This window comes from Lycorma delicatula, chromosome 6, assembly GCF_047948215.1.
Source record: "Lycorma delicatula isolate Av1 chromosome 6, ASM4794821v1, whole genome shotgun sequence".
NCBI lineage: Eukaryota > Metazoa > Arthropoda > Insecta > Hemiptera > Fulgoridae > Lycorma > Lycorma delicatula.
The window spans coordinates 12,457,708-12,473,981 of record NC_134460.1 but is presented as its reverse complement, the minus strand read 5'-3'; the positions used below and the strand labels follow the sequence as shown (position 1 = coordinate 12,473,981).

The 16,274-nt window shown below is 32.9% G+C and overlaps 1 protein-coding gene across 1 annotated transcript in view; it reads right to left on the bottom strand.

Moving 5' to 3' along the window:
* LOC142326609 (uncharacterized) overlaps window positions 1–16,274 on the bottom strand; it is a 215,841-nt gene that overhangs the window by 184,213 nt on the left and 15,354 nt on the right. The gene's annotated exons all lie outside the window — the stretch shown is intronic.

Below are 16,274 nucleotides of genomic sequence, written 5' to 3'. Positions count from 1 at the left end.
ATTTATTTACATTTTTTCCATAAAAAGAATGAATTGAAAATAATTATTCTTAATAATTAGTTTTTTTGACAGTTGTAATCCATCTAGAAAAAGTACACACAAACACACATGGTATATAAATATATATTAATTACATTATAATATTAATCATCAACCGAAAAATAGAAAAATCTTTACTATAGAAAAATCTTTACTATATTTATAATATTATATATGAATATATATAAATATCACATATACATAACATTGTTTTGAGGAAAACAACAAACAATAGATGAGAGCTATTGAAATGACAAATTATTTCAAACTATTAAACCTTTAATTAAAATTTTAACAAAAAGTTGAAAAATACAACATAAATGAATTAAAAGAATTTAATTTATGGGAAAAAATGAAACATAATGAATACATTTCAGTACCAGCATACAGCGTAATGCATGGACTAGATTGCAAGCAAATAACGTAAAATTTGTAAATACGTAGATTCCCTCAGAGAATATTTTTAGAAGCTATAGAAACATGAATCCAATTCTGATAAAAATAAAAACCATTCTCTTCAAAACTTCAAAGGATTACAAGAATTAAACAGATTGTTTATTTTGGCCATCTCAACATCTAAATTCTGGATTTAATTTAAATAAATGATGCAAAGTCTAAACACAGTCGATGAAAATATACAGTTATTCAAGCCGCAGTTTGGAACATAATATCGCATGACATAAGGAAGCCATGTGTATTAGCTCGGTATGGCTTGATCATAAACAAAGGACAATTTTACTACTGTCTTGCACCGATGATTGTCACAGGAAAATCATCAGGATTTTGGTCTGTTTGGCATGCTAATATGCAAACATATATTTGGTCGATGAAGAAGCCGCTGGGAAAACAATTTCTTTCCTCACTTTTCCTAATAATAATAGGATCGAATGCTTGTTATTTTTAAAGATGATCAAATCATTTTTGGAGCAACTTGCAACTCCTGTCACCAACAATCATTACGGTTATTCCATTTAACATGGATGTATTTAAAGGTCTCTTAATCTCTTTAAGATGAATGCTATTATTTATAAGCTCCATATACAATATCATCGAGGAAGGAATTCGTTGCAGATTTGAAACAATTTTCTGGAAGCATATTTTTTCAGATATTTGGAAAGCGAGAAATAATTACGTTATTACTTTACTAGAGTTTGTAATTGTTTGCTATATAAGAACTGAACCGATATGGTTTTGTTAAATTAATTATGTTAAAAATATTCAATAATCCTGTGTCTCTGACTTGATTTACTCATTACAAAGTACAGAATATAACAATATTACTCATATATTCCTGGGTTTAACAGTGAGTCGGTGAGATTAAATCATACATAAACAAAAATTCTTCTGAATCAAACAAAAATTCAAGCAAGATTATTCTGTACATTATGTTGTGTTATTAATATCCCAAACATGCAATATATTAACAAAAAACAACAATAAACACCAATTCATAATTTAGAACTCATTAACCACAATTACTGATATACAACGCTAACAAAAATTAGTATTTTCCATGTTGAAGTCATTTTATGTTACTTTGTTAAAATAAATTACAAAAAAATTAAAATTGTAAAAGTAAACAGAAAAAATTAAATAAATATCACTAGTTCATTTTTAGTGATTACAAAAAAAAAAACTTATGAAAACTTAACTTATGGTTAAGTAATGATATAATGTTTGAATATTTTACACATCAAAGATCAGCTAACATCACATCACATGTACACACTCATACAAACTCTTTCAAGAAGAGCCAGCTTAGAAACAACATTTCATCATAATCTTAGTATCAATTTTTAAAGATTGGATGAAAGAATATCAGCTACTTGATTCCTAAACTTTATAAAAAGTTTTTTCTTTAATGGTCAAACCACCCACAAGGATCATGGAAATTTTTTTTTCAAATTGGAATATATATTTGGTCATTCGTAAATAAAATACAAATATTAACAAAAATTCACTAATCCAAAATTTTGTAAAATCTATATAATTTAATTAATGTAGTATTTCTTTTTTCCTTTTTTTAGTACAAATTTTAACAGAAAGAGAGAGAAATTTAATTAAAACTCAGAAATCAATCACTTTTCTTATTTTAAAGAGTTAACCAGGAATAATATTACTGCTAGAAAAGGGATAAAATTTGGCTTTCTCCCCAGTTATAAAATCAAAGGAATTTTGCAGCAAATATGTTAAAAAATATACTTTCTATATTTTACAGTGATTTTACAGCTTATTTTTAAGAAAAAATACCTACTTAGCCTTATTTTCAGTAGAGACTTTTTGCAATAATGTATAAATTTTTAATAATTATTTAACTTGAGATTTTTTTATTTTATTATTTTCATTGCAGATATAAAAAGAGATCTCTAAGCCCACTGAAATGAAAGGTAGTATTCAGTCCTTCAAGTGATAATTTCATTCTGTTTAGCTAATTTACTCTGTAAATTAATATATATTTCTGAAGAATACTCTAACGTCATATTTACAAGTAACTTGTTTTACAGACTAGAGATTTTTTAATTGTATAAACATACCCAGACATTGATTATTATTCTGTAAAAAGAATGAATAACAAACTGAATATAATAAATGAAGAAAAAATAACAATGTTAATATTAAAACGTGCATAAATGGGTGAAACATATTATAGGAATAATCAAATACGTGCATGTAAATGCACAGCCTTAAGAAACAAGACAGTAGGTAACAATGTTGTGTATTGTTCCCTAATATTATTATGGATGTTAGCCCCTAATTTAGATTTCAAACGCAATGCCGTTTAACAGATACAATCCACAAGTATGTGGTGTACAATCAGTTGGCAGCCACAGTGAACATAAACACATGCATCGGTCGAGACATGTCCTTGACAAAGTCTAATGTGCCTTATTCATAAATGGCAAATAACTTCCTCTTGACAGCAACTCCTGGATTAAGAGTCCCACAGTGATACAATGTTCTTACTAGACAAAGTTTACTGTTGATTCTAGCATTCCATTCACTTTGCCACTCATCGTGAACCACCCTCTTCAGAAAACAGTCAAGATCATCAAAAACAATATGATTAGAGAAAGGAGGTTGGCAAACGGGTCTCTCCTTTGCCTCACAAAACAGGCTGTATATTTCATGGTGTCTGGTGCACATGTCAAATGAAGAAAAACCACGAAAATTATTTTAGAAAGAAAGAAAAAGAAATGGAAGTATTTATAAGAGGTATTGTAAGTACAGAAAAAAACAGTAAAATGGTTTCTACTATCAATTTTTTTTTCAACATATTTAACCGATGTCACTTAATACTATTTGTACATACTGTTTCAAATCTACTTTATGAAATCAGTGTAACCATCGGGTGTTATACCATCAGGTATAAATAAACGCAATTCCAACCTTGCAGCTCTATGGAGTAAGGTTGTTAAATTAATTTTTCAAAAATTTCTATAATTAATTTTTCCTACTGCCCTGATGACAATTTTAATATAGATCACTCGACCCAGCTCTTTCTTTACAATTTGCATTTCATACAGATAAGTTTTAACAATTATTTAAAAAAATAAAATAAAAACACTTTTTTCAAAAGGAACAGATATTTAATAAAAATAATCATCTTTGAGTAAAGTTTGATCATATAAAATTTTGTTTAATGAGAATATTTCTACAAAGACTAATGAGGATTCTTCATTATTATGGTTATTTTCTTATAAAAGTTCTGAACTACGTATTTATAAAATAAATAAAATATTACATAGTATATTCCATACAATATCAGATATACACAGAATTTTATCCATAAATCAGTAATTAAACTTGCAATTTGAGAAGACCAATGAAGTTTTATTTCAGTTTCCTGTAAATGGAATGGTGTAACATGCAAAAAAAAAAAATCAGAAAAATATTAAAAAATGTAATAATTGAAAAAAAAATTTAATAAAAAATATTTACATATATATACATATATATATATATATATATATATATATATATATATATATATATATATATATATATATATATAGAGTTTTTATTTATTAATAATTTTAAATAAACAAATATTATTCAATTACAAAGTACGTTACAAGCTCTCCAATATAATTTTTCCATAAAATGGTAAAAATAAGTACAACTATAACAAAAATTCTGTAATACAACTGTCTGCAACTCTGTGATAAAATTCAAATCATGATACTATGGCAGACAGTCTCATAATACATTGATAAAAAAAGATTCTTTTTAAGCGCATTAAAAATGCATGAATTTTATTATAACTTTGGGTGTAATATAACAAACACACAAAAAGGAGATGTTCACTACTGTACTTGAATAAGCAATGTTGGTGCAAAAATAGAAAAGTTTTGTAATTATAGCTTAAACTGCACAGAAATTGGGTATATATGTTACCGTGAAAGACTGATATCTGGTAAATGTCAATACTCTCCGGTGAATGTCGACACATACTAAAAAATGTCGGTGAAAGACCGAAATACTGAGTAACCCAACTATAACGCAGTTATCAGGGGACTTACGTGACATCCGCGTTATTTCGATAAGTAAATTTTAAATCACAAAGGGGATAAATTAAAAAAAAATATGCAAAAAATCAAGCAATAATGGTTTAATAGAAAAAGCCAATACAGTATTACGTGTACTTTCATAGAAACAAGTTTGGTGCGCACGATATATTTTCTTTGAAGGTAAATTATTTTTTTTTGTTTCGCGGTTGTATATTTCTTGTTTGTAATATATTACTTTAAACAATCTAATAATGACGATCATCACTATCACTTTGTTACTCCATCCATGTTATTACAATATTTATATTTTCCAGAACGTCTTTTATTGAGGGTGTAGACCTCTCTGCAACACCTTCCCCTACTTCCTCTGACAAATTATCGTTAGGTTATAAAACGAAGTTTACAGTTCTTCGTCGATCATGTAATGGGCAACAGGTGTTTGAGTGTCTTCTTGAACCCACTCATTGAGATCACTTACAGACAATTCTTGATCGATTGAATTTGCGTGTTCGTCAGTAAAAAATATGAGCATTTCTTGTTTCAATGTCTTTTGTATTACTCCATGACAATAACGACCAACCATTTTTAATCTTAATAGAATTTACGTTACTCCATCCCGTTACAGCGCTGTATACAACAATTTTTATTGACATAAGAAATTCTGTTACTTTTAATTCTGAGTTAAAGATAGCGGTCAGCAGCTCTCTTCGGTAATAAGCTTTAAATGCCCGAATAACTCCTCGGTCTAATGGCTGGATAAAAGATGCGGTGTTCCTGGGTAAAAACGTTTCGATTATTTTCCCATCTTTAGGATTTCATCAAGTCAGTAAACGGATGAGCAGGGCGATTGTCAAGAAGGTTAAAGGAATAAAGGTTTTTCTTCCGATTTTCGAACTCTTAAATAATTTTTAACACAAGGCATAAATTCGTAGTTAAACCTTGTTAAAAAAACATTACACACGTCATCCAAGAATTTTTAAAAATAACCAGTAATGAATTCGTATTAACGTGTTTGAAACAACGTGGGCTGGCACACTTTTGAGCAACGGCTTCAATTTATGATTTCCTGACTTATTGTCAATAAAAAAAGAAAAGTCACCCTTTTCTTTGTTCATTTTCATACCAGATTTATTTGGTGCCCGCTTCGCATCTAATGTTTTTGTTGGCAATAGTTTATAATATAAAGCATTTCATCACAATTATAGAATCGTTCGTCACTTTAGTTATTCTCTTCTATCACGATGGAAAAAACCGTCATGGAGGAATACGGTTATAGAAGAGAATAACTTCAGTGACGAACAACTGATTGTAATATTGTTTGTGAAAAATGTTCGGCTGCCGTCGCATCTGCTGAACGAGATTCTCCTTCGATATTTACTTGGCCTATACCATGACGGATTTTCCATCGTGACACCCAACCGCTAGAAACACTGAATTCTTCTCCACTGTTAATCTGTTCATGAAGTGCCTGAACTTGAACTATTGGCCCCAATAGCGGCACTCCTTCACTCTGTTTTTGCAAAAACCAAAGGTATGTACACTTATCTACAACATTAACATCACAAAGTCTAACCTTTTTGCGATGAAGTCAGGCTCTTTCAACTATTGAATCGATAAAAGAACGCAATTTATCTTCTTCGTTCACCCAACCACGTATATTCCGAGATAAACTGGATTTCGAACGACCTGCCTTAACCTTTTCAATAATGTCTAAATTTAGTTTACAGAATACGTTTTTCGTTTAGACATGTTAGGTAAATACCAACGAAAACAAACGCTACAAAATCTAATAAATTAATCGACGTAATAAAACTTAACGATACCGATAAACACAGTAAAAGCAGCTCGGAATAAATCCCAATACTTAACATTCAGATACCGTATACTGTGTTTTATACAGGTAGCACACTGATTGTGGTCTTATCGCTGTTACAGGAAATGAGTCATGTGCAGTACATCATAAGAATTTCTCCGTTACTGTATTAGAATTATAGTTTAGTTTTATCGAATCACGTTTTTGGGAATTCCAAGGCTTTACAATTGGTCGTGACTAATTGACAGATGTTACATTAGAAGCTTATTGTTGACAATTTCAAAGAGTTTATGATCGGTTTTACACAGATATCGAATACAACGGTAAGGTTGTTTTCAGATATTCAGATTTTTTTTGGAAGACAAGTTATAATGCGCGGTATATCGAGCCGCGCTATAGCAGGGCTGTACTTTATTTGCTTAGTCGGATCTTCGCCCGTATACGTCGGCAAACGCAGATAAGCTCTGGTGGGGGTCAAAATGATAAGCAGAAATGATAAAAAAAACAATCATCCGATATACTATTCTCCAAGGTAATAGATTACAAGAAACCCTAGTAAAAAAAGGAGACATAAATTTAAGTCCATGACCTACGCTCGCTTACCTCGTCTAATTAACGTTAAATATACAAATTGTGTACGATTATCTTATTCTCCAACGTTGGAAGCTATTAATCAAAAATTCAACGCATTTATATAAAAAAATTAATCAAATTTTCAGCATTTTATAAATTAAAAGGGCCGATCAGGATCAGAACATGTTAACTGCATGGATGAACGATATAGATACAAATAAATGGTCAGATGGTTTACCCTTAGTTGAATAAAAATATTTTTATTAAAAAATAAAACATTCACCAGCAATGCATCCTGAATGCGGTGTATTTGATTAATCGCCTCCCATGTTGGAGAATAACATACACAATTTGGATATGTAAAGTTGGTTAGCGAGCGTAGGTTATGCTTTGCTTAAATTTAAACTTCCATTTTTTACGGGTTTCTTGTAATCTATTCATCTTAAGAGGTTGGTATCGGGTGATTTTTATTTTAATTTCTATTTATCGTTCGACCCCCATCTGTTTTTTTCTGGGGGAAAAACGCTTCGGCGTTATCATCGCCCGGACTCAACATATTTTTTTGTAGTAGACAAACCTATGTCACATTTTGTCATAATTAGAATACCAAAATTTCAAACCGCTATCTGTGTTTGTCGGCTGCAAATATTTCGGTATTTCACAGACGTATTGTATTTGGTATGTGTCGACATGCTCAAATCTCGGTCTTTCACAGTAAAATATACAATAACAATATGTCTTTACTATTAACTTTAGAAAAGAAAGTTTTAATTTAAAAATTTTGAATTTACATATTTCATCCCAATAAATAAGTTTTATTTTAATGTTTTATTCTGGCAATCAACCGGAGAGGTTATTGTAGCCTGATAAACATGAAAATAGAATGCTATAGTTTTCCTGACCATGAGAACCATTAATAAAGTTTTGATTAAAAGCTTAAATAAGTTATTATCTTACCTGAACTATTCAGATTTAAGATAAAAGTAAACCTTTACTAGATTAAAACAATGCTACTCAAATTTCCACTTTTGAAATTACGTTTAACAATTATAAATAAAAAACTACTTTTATTCAACATTATATACAATTAGATGTTAACCATTCATTTCAGTAACAGTTTAAAATTTAAATTCTCACTAAAAAAAATTCCATTTATTATTTAATAGTGTATAACACATAATTTTTGGGTCTGGGATAAGAAAATAAATTTTACTTCTAACAATTTTACGGCTTAACATCTGGAAATGTTTTAAGGGGGTAGCATTTAAAATACTGAAGGATGTGAAGTAAAAATAGTATTCTAACAGCTGAAGCCAAATTAATCCAAACACCAATCGATTCCTGATACAATAGATCCAGATACAATTTTTTAGGATTTTTTTTAGATGTGAACAATCCGTTGGCCCGATCAAAAGCCATGACCGGCTAAATACTGCACAGCAGATGACCTATTGTGGTATATTTCCAGAAAAAGTATAACAGACAGAGAAGAAGAATACAAATTTATCATGTTGCCAAATTGTATGCAGGAAAACAGAAATATTTTTACTTTATTACATTGTCAGTCGGTACCCCTTAACTCGAGTCTTATTTGCTGTTACGTCTATTAACACAACAAGTCCTGGATCGGCAGACTTAGGATATAGTTCCGTAAAAAGGGAAAAGATATTCAGGCAAATTTGGATTTTCATTACGACACACGTGAATGATACATGTTATATATTTTACTTATTTTGGTTAAATTCTGAAAAAGCTTGAGCCAGGATTTAAAATTAAAACTAATGAAATAAGAACAAGATGATCGATCAATAAAAAATTTTCAGATGTGAAGTGGCTTTTTTATAAATATTTTTTTTTTTATAACGGGCAAAAAAGTAAATGTAATCTAAGAAAACTTAAAACCGGTCAAAATGCAATTAAAAAGGAATACCATAAGTTTTTTTTCCTTCTCTATGAATCATGAAACCTTGCCGTTGGTGAGGGGGCTTAAGTGCTCAAGGATACAGAGTAGCTGGACCGAAGGTGCAACCATATCGGAGAGGTATCTGTTGAGAGCCAGACTAAGGAATGATTCCTGAAAGAGGGCAGCAGCTCTTTCAGTAGTTGTTAGGGGCGTGAGTCAGGACGACTTAAACGGCCGTATCAACATCACTCAGTCCTCTGAGTACTGCGCAGCTGAAAGCAATGGAAAACTACAGCTGCTTTTTTTCCAAGAAAATGTGGCTCTCTGCATTTTCACATAGCAATAATGGAGGCGCCTTCCTTGGTAAAATATTCCGGAGGTAAAATAGTCCCCCGTTCGGATCTCCGGGTGGGGACTACTAAGGAAGGGGTCACCAGAAAATTAAAAAATAACATTCTACGAGTCGGAGCGTGGAATGTTAGAAGCTTGAAAAAGGTTGGTAGGCTAGAAAATTTAAAAAGGGAAATGGGTAGGACAAATGTGGATATAGTAGGAATTAGTGAGGTTCGGTGGGAAGAGGAAGGCGACTTTTGGTCAGGTGATTTTAGAGTAATTAACTCAGCGTCAAATAATGGGCAGGCAGGAGTAGGTTTCGTGATGAACAAGAAGATAGGGAGGAGAGTGGAGTATTTCAAAACGCATAGCGATAGAATCATTGTAATAAGGATAAAATCAAAACCTAAACCGACAACGATTGTTAACGTCTATATGCCTACAAGCGCCCATGGTGATGATGAGGTAGAGTGTGTATACGAAGAGATTGATGAAGCAATTAAACACGTAAAAGGAGATGAAAATTTAATAATAGTTGGAGATTGGAATGCAAGCATTGGAGAAGGCAAGGAAGGAAATATAGTGGGTGAATACGGGCTGGGCAAAAGGAATGAAAGAGGGGACCGACTTATAGAGTTTTGCACGAAGTATAATTTAGTAATTGCCAACACCCAATTTAAAAATCATAATAGAAGAATATACACTTGGAAAAAGCCAGGCGATACTGGAAGGTATCAGATAGATTATATCATGGTTAAGCAAAGATTTAGAAATCAACTCGTTGACTGCAAAACTTACCCTGGAGCAGACATTGATAGCGACCATAATTTGGTGATAATGAAATGTAGATTGGGGTTTAAAAACCTGAAGAAAAGGTGTCAGATGAATCGGTGGAATTTAGAGAAGCTTGAGGAAGAGGAGGTAAAGAAGATTTTTGAGGAGGACATCGCAAGAGGTCTGAGTAAAAAAGATAAGGTAGAAAATGTAGAAGAAGAATGGGAGAATGTTAAAAAGGAAATTCTTAAATCAGCAGAAGCAAACTTAGGCGGAATAAAGAGAACTGGTAGAAAACCTTGGGTTTCAGACGATATATTGCAGCTGATGGATGAACGTAGAAAATATAAGAACGCTAGTGATGAAGAAAGTAAGAGGAACTATCGGCAATTAAGAAATGCTATAAACAGGAAGTGCAAACTGGTGAAAGAAGAGTGGATTAAAGAAAAGTGTTCAGAAGTGGAAAGAGAAATGAACATTGGTAAAATAGACTGAGCATACAGGAAAGTTAAGGAAAATTTTGGGGTACATAAATTAAAATGTAATAATGTGTTAAACAAAGATGGTACACCAATATATAATACGAAAGGTAAAGTCGATAGATGGGTGGAATATATTGAAGAGTTATACGGAGGAAATGAATTAGAAAATGGTGTTATAGAGGAAGAAGAGGAAGTTGAGGAGGATGAAATGGGAGAAACAATACTAGATCTGAATTTAAGAGAGCATTAAAAGATTTAAATGGCAGAAAGGCTCCTGGAATAGACGGAATACCTGTAGAATTACTGCGCAGTGCAGGTGAGGAAGCGATTGATAGATTATACAAACTGGTGTGTAATATTTATGAAAATGGGGAATTTCCATCAGACTTCAAAAAAAGTGTTATAGTTATGATACCAAAGAAAGCAGGGGCAGATAAATGTGAAGAATACAGAACAATTAGTTTAACTAGTCATGCATCAAAAATCTTAACTAGAATTTTATACAGAAGAATTGAGAGGAGAGTGGAAGAAGTGTTAGGAGAAGACCAATTTGGTTTCAGGAAAAGTATAGGGACAAGGGAAGCAATTTTAGGCCTCAGATTAATTGTAGAAGGAAGATTAAAGAAAAACAAACCAACATACTTGGCGTTTATAGACCTAGAAAAGGCTTTCGATAACGTAGACTGGAATAAAATGTTCAGCATTTAAAAAAAATTAGGGTTCAAATACAGAGATAGAAGAACAATTGCTAACATGTACAGGAACCAAACAGCAACAATAACAATTGAAGAACATAAGAAAGAAGCCCTAATAAGAAAGGGAGTCCGACAAGGATGTTCCCTATCTCCGTTACTTTTTAATCTTTACATGGAACTAGCAGTTAATGATGTTAAAGAACAATTTAGATTCGGAGTAACAGTACAAGGTGAAAAGATAAAGATGCTACAATTTGCTGATGATATAGTAATTCTAGCCGAGAGTAAAAAGGATTTAGAAGAAACAATGAACGGCATAGATGAAGTCCTACGCAAAAACTATCGCATGAAAATAAACAAGAACAAAACAAAAGTAATGAAATGTAGTAAAAATAACAATGATGGACCGCTGAATGTGAAAATAGGAGGAGAAAAGATTATGGAGGTAGAAGAATTTTGTTATTTGGGAAGTAGAATTACTAAAGATGGACGAAGCAGGAACGATATAAAATGCCGAATAACACAAGCGAAACGAGCCTTCAGTAAGAAATATAATTTGTTTACCTCAAAAATGAATTTAAATGTCAGGAAAAGATTTTTGAAAGTGTATGTTTGGAGTGTCGCTTTATATGGAAGTGAAACTTGGACGATCGGAGTATCTGAGAAGAAAAGATTAGAAGCTTTTGAAATGCGATGCAATAGGAGAATGTTAAAAAGCAGACGGGTGGATAAAGTGACAAATGAAGAGGTATTGCGGCAAATAGATGAAGAAAGTAGCATTTGGAAATATATAGTTAAAAGAAGAGACAGACTTATTGGCCACATACTAAGGCATCCTGGAATAGTCGCTTTAATATTGGAAGGACAGGTAGAAGGGAAAAATTGTGTAGGCAGGCCACGTTTGGAGTATGTAAAACAAATTTTTGGGGATGTAGGATGTAGAGGGTATACTGAAATGAAACGACTAGCACTAGATAGGGAATCTTCGAGAGCTGCATCAAACCAGTCAAATGACTGAAGACAAAAAAAAAAACCATAAGTTTAATGGGAAAATGACCAGAAAAGTTTCACCTGATAATGATTCATAAAAGGTATTTATATATAATAAACTACTTTTTGAAATGCTAAAAACAAAAAAAAAAGAGAAACTTAAACCAGGAATTTTATTAAATTTTTTTAAAAAAATCAGTTGTTTTCATAATCCAATAAAAACAAAAATTTTTAAATTTCTCCGATAACAGAAATTACTGGAGAACATACTCTATCCGATGCAATTCCCCTTAAACATTTATCTGCAAGTTCTATGTGGGGCTCGTGTAATATTCTTTTGAGTAGAGTTAGGCTAAAATAATTCATTTAAGAACCGTGAATATATTTTCAACAAATTATTTTACTGAAATACTTGATTACTAAAATACTTATTATATCTAAAATACTTGATATGATTTTCAAATATAAAATATTATAATCTTAAAAATTATAACGTTTTCATTTCTACAACCCACACGTACAAACACACGCACGCAGACACTTGCCTGTAAATTAGCTAATTTATACTTGTCTTCTAAGTATTTTACTGTATAATTTTAAAAGGTCATTAAAAAATGAAATAAAAAATTTAGACGGTAGAATACTGTACACCAACTACAAGTTATGAAAAACTAATACAATTTTGAGGAAAGGTTTCAAGCAACAAAAATAATGAATCGAGTTTTCAAAATATAGTAAATAAATAAAATAACATTTAAATACACAAGTAACAATGAATCATACGGAGGGGGGCGACCAGGAAGATTATTCTTTACGAAACATATACTAGTAAAAATATAATTTAATTACATACACGCGCAACTACAACTGTACAGAGTGTAAAGGGCACCTTGAAAATTAACTGTAATGAAATACATTATAAACTCTGATTTCAAAAATTAAAAAATTTTTCAATTTCGGTCACAACGCCATCCAAAACAAAATCAAATTTTATGTTAACGGTCGAAACCTATTAAGCCTAATGCATACGGCACAAGATCGAATAGAATGGACGCAAAGCTACGCGGCAGATATCCGACGGACAATTCGAAATGTAATGTCAAACGACGATATGTCTGGTATCGACACAATATGTCGGTGTCACAAACGTGAAAAGTCAAGAAGTAATAAAGATACCTCATCGATACGTCATAATAATGATGATATCGATACCTCATACATGAGGTATCGATTAACAACATAGTACGTCCCCCGAACACAGACTATGGCAACTTCTTCACTAAGACTGTATCTCATTAACAACTTCTACGGCAATACACTTGATTTAATTTGACGCAGTTTATTGCTAAAACTTATTCTATCAAACCTCCTTCAAACGACGTTTAACGAATCACCACCTTACAGTCAGAACGAATAATATCATACCCGAAAATTGACTGAACGCAATCCTCCTTAACGGCGCTCACCTCTTTCATATGGCCAGGAATTAAGACAAAAATGAAATGTATATTCCGATTGCTGAGAAAGAAACTGCGCGTGATCGTCCTGAATTATCGGATGTGTGGCGGCTATGTAAAACAGTGATTTAATAACATTTATTGAATTAGAACATAAAAGAATAAGACACGATGAAGTATGTCGTAGTCTCATACTAAACATACTGCAGCGATGAGGCAGACTGAACATGTAAGTTATCTGATTAGCTACATAGAAATTTGCTAGAGAATCACCCTGTTGAGACCGATCGATGTAAATTATTAAATTTGGCATAACTCTTATTATGCGATTTAGTATGGTATTTATTATCAGCATTTGACTTATTAAGTTGTGGAAGTTCCCGTGGAAGCTAAGCATGTTGCTGGGCAGCGAATACAGCCGATAATTCGAGAGAATGCAGTAAATAAACGCTGAGCTCGAATAACTAATGGGCTGTTACGACAAACCAGGCTTAGGGGCCTCCATATCGCATGAGCCATAAACGGAATAGTGCGTCAGACGCGTTTCCGGGGTCGCGAGTGAATAGTTTTTTTTTTTTTCGCGAGTTATATAGTTTGAAGACTTCAAATACGGTAAGTCGCGCATAAAACAAAAACGCGGTCTAAATTAAATTTTTTTTTTTTTTCTCGTGTGTGTGTTCTGCTTCTTTTGTTGCAGATACCAACAGCCACCACAAAAACAAATGGTTTCTTCACTGCGGCTACACGGTCCCCCCAACCCCTTCTCAGACACACGTGTGTCTGAAGGTTAATAATTACGTGGAGTGAATAATTACTGTTTACTTCTTTCCAGAAAATCGCCGCCCCAAAACCGCGATCGCGAATTGGTATCACCATTTGTAAGTTCCCTATTACCTTCCTTTCCTTTCAAGAAAGAAGAAAGAGGGAACGAGCCCAGCAGCCATCAGCCCAGCAGTCGCAAGCCCAGCAGTCACCTGCCCAGCAGCCACTGACAGCACAGAAGAACGAAGAAACCTGCACTTTCCCCCGTTCAGCCCTTCGGGGCTTCGGGAATTACAAGGTTAATGGTATGTAACTTCGGTTACTACCAATTCTTGGAAAGTGCAGGCCAAAGAAGAACGAAGAGGTCTTCGGAAGAAGAAGAGGGAGAAGAAGAAGGAAGACCAACCACTCGCCTCAACATCACGGACTGGAGTCCGGAACAGAGCCCAGCAGAGATGCGTCCTGAAGGGCAGCCATACCAGAAGCGGATGAAGAGCTTCTACACAACCTCTCCTATTTCAAAACTTACAGTAAGACAAAATAACCCAGCAATTGCGACTCCTCCGGAAAAGGGGACGCATTGCTCCCTCCTTATAGCTAGTGCCCCGTTGTGGCGTATTCCTGCTAGCCTATTAAAGAGTTAGCACCGAAAGGACTTCAGTGGACGGTCTGAAGGGGAATTACGTCGGGAGGACAGGCTTTATAAGCCTAGCCTTCCGCGGTCAGCCCATGAAATGGGTTCGATAACGCTGGTTTAACAACGGATTGGAATGCAATTAAATCCGTCTTAAATTCACTAAATTAATAATAAACAAAACTTGAAAAACTAGATCCGAGATTAAAAATAACCCTTTTAATAAACAAGCCCGATTAGAATCATCCAGCAGCAAGGGACTCTGTCCAGGTTCTGCGATGGAGTAGGGAGTAATAAACTCCTGCCAACTTTGCATTCCATTCCATTCCTAATGGGCTGTTAATCGAGGTGGCTGTATGAAACAGACATTCGATGAATTCTTGTAAATAATATCATTTCCTATTTTTAATAAGGGTGCTGTGCCGTTCTAGCTGTTCTCATCTCTGCCACAAAGATGTTCACCAGTTTCCGCTTAAGGGCTTACTCTTGTGCTTGTCGAGGTAGGTCATTATAAAATTCAGTTAAGTACCATTTCGTCCGAGATAAGAATTAAACGTCCGAGCCGTAATCCAATCTATATCTTACTAAAAACTGCAAAAAATTTAAGCAAATGTGTTCTAGACCTCAAGCTATACTTAAACAAAATCTAACATATCGAAAGTAGGGTTTTAATGAAGGATTTTAATGTATAATTCAGAAATCGTTAAAGGGTGAACAACCAATTATTACAGTCCAAAAACACTAGCAAAAACAACGGCACGTTACAAGATACAAGTTATACTAGTTTGTGGTCAACGTCCAAGTGTACGACAATATGACTTGCTAGTATAACATATCCACCAGATAATATATTCTAACGAACAAATAAAAGAATTATAACCTGAGAGGCTAAGACATATGGTCGCAAATATGCCTAAAATACATTTAAAATGAAAGAAATTGGAATTTTTTTTTATAGGGTTAATTATAACGACTATTCTGTACGTAACAAAGCGAATAACGTGGAGGCAAACGGACAACCGCTGTTGAGAAAATATTTGAAACTGTAAACTTATATTAAAATCAATATCGCAGAAAAAGAGGCATAAAACTTTTACAGAAAAAAATTACGAAGACGTACATAAAACGAAGAAAAAAGCAAATAAAACTGAATAAATGAGAAAGAGATTGATTCATGAGAGAGTCAAAGTCTGAACTAAAATCTGAAGAAAAATCATTGTTGTAAAAGAACAATAATTCAGATATCTTTTTAATGGTGAACAACCGCAGGGGTTATTTCTAACACCAAAGTCAAAAAATACGCTACAGTAG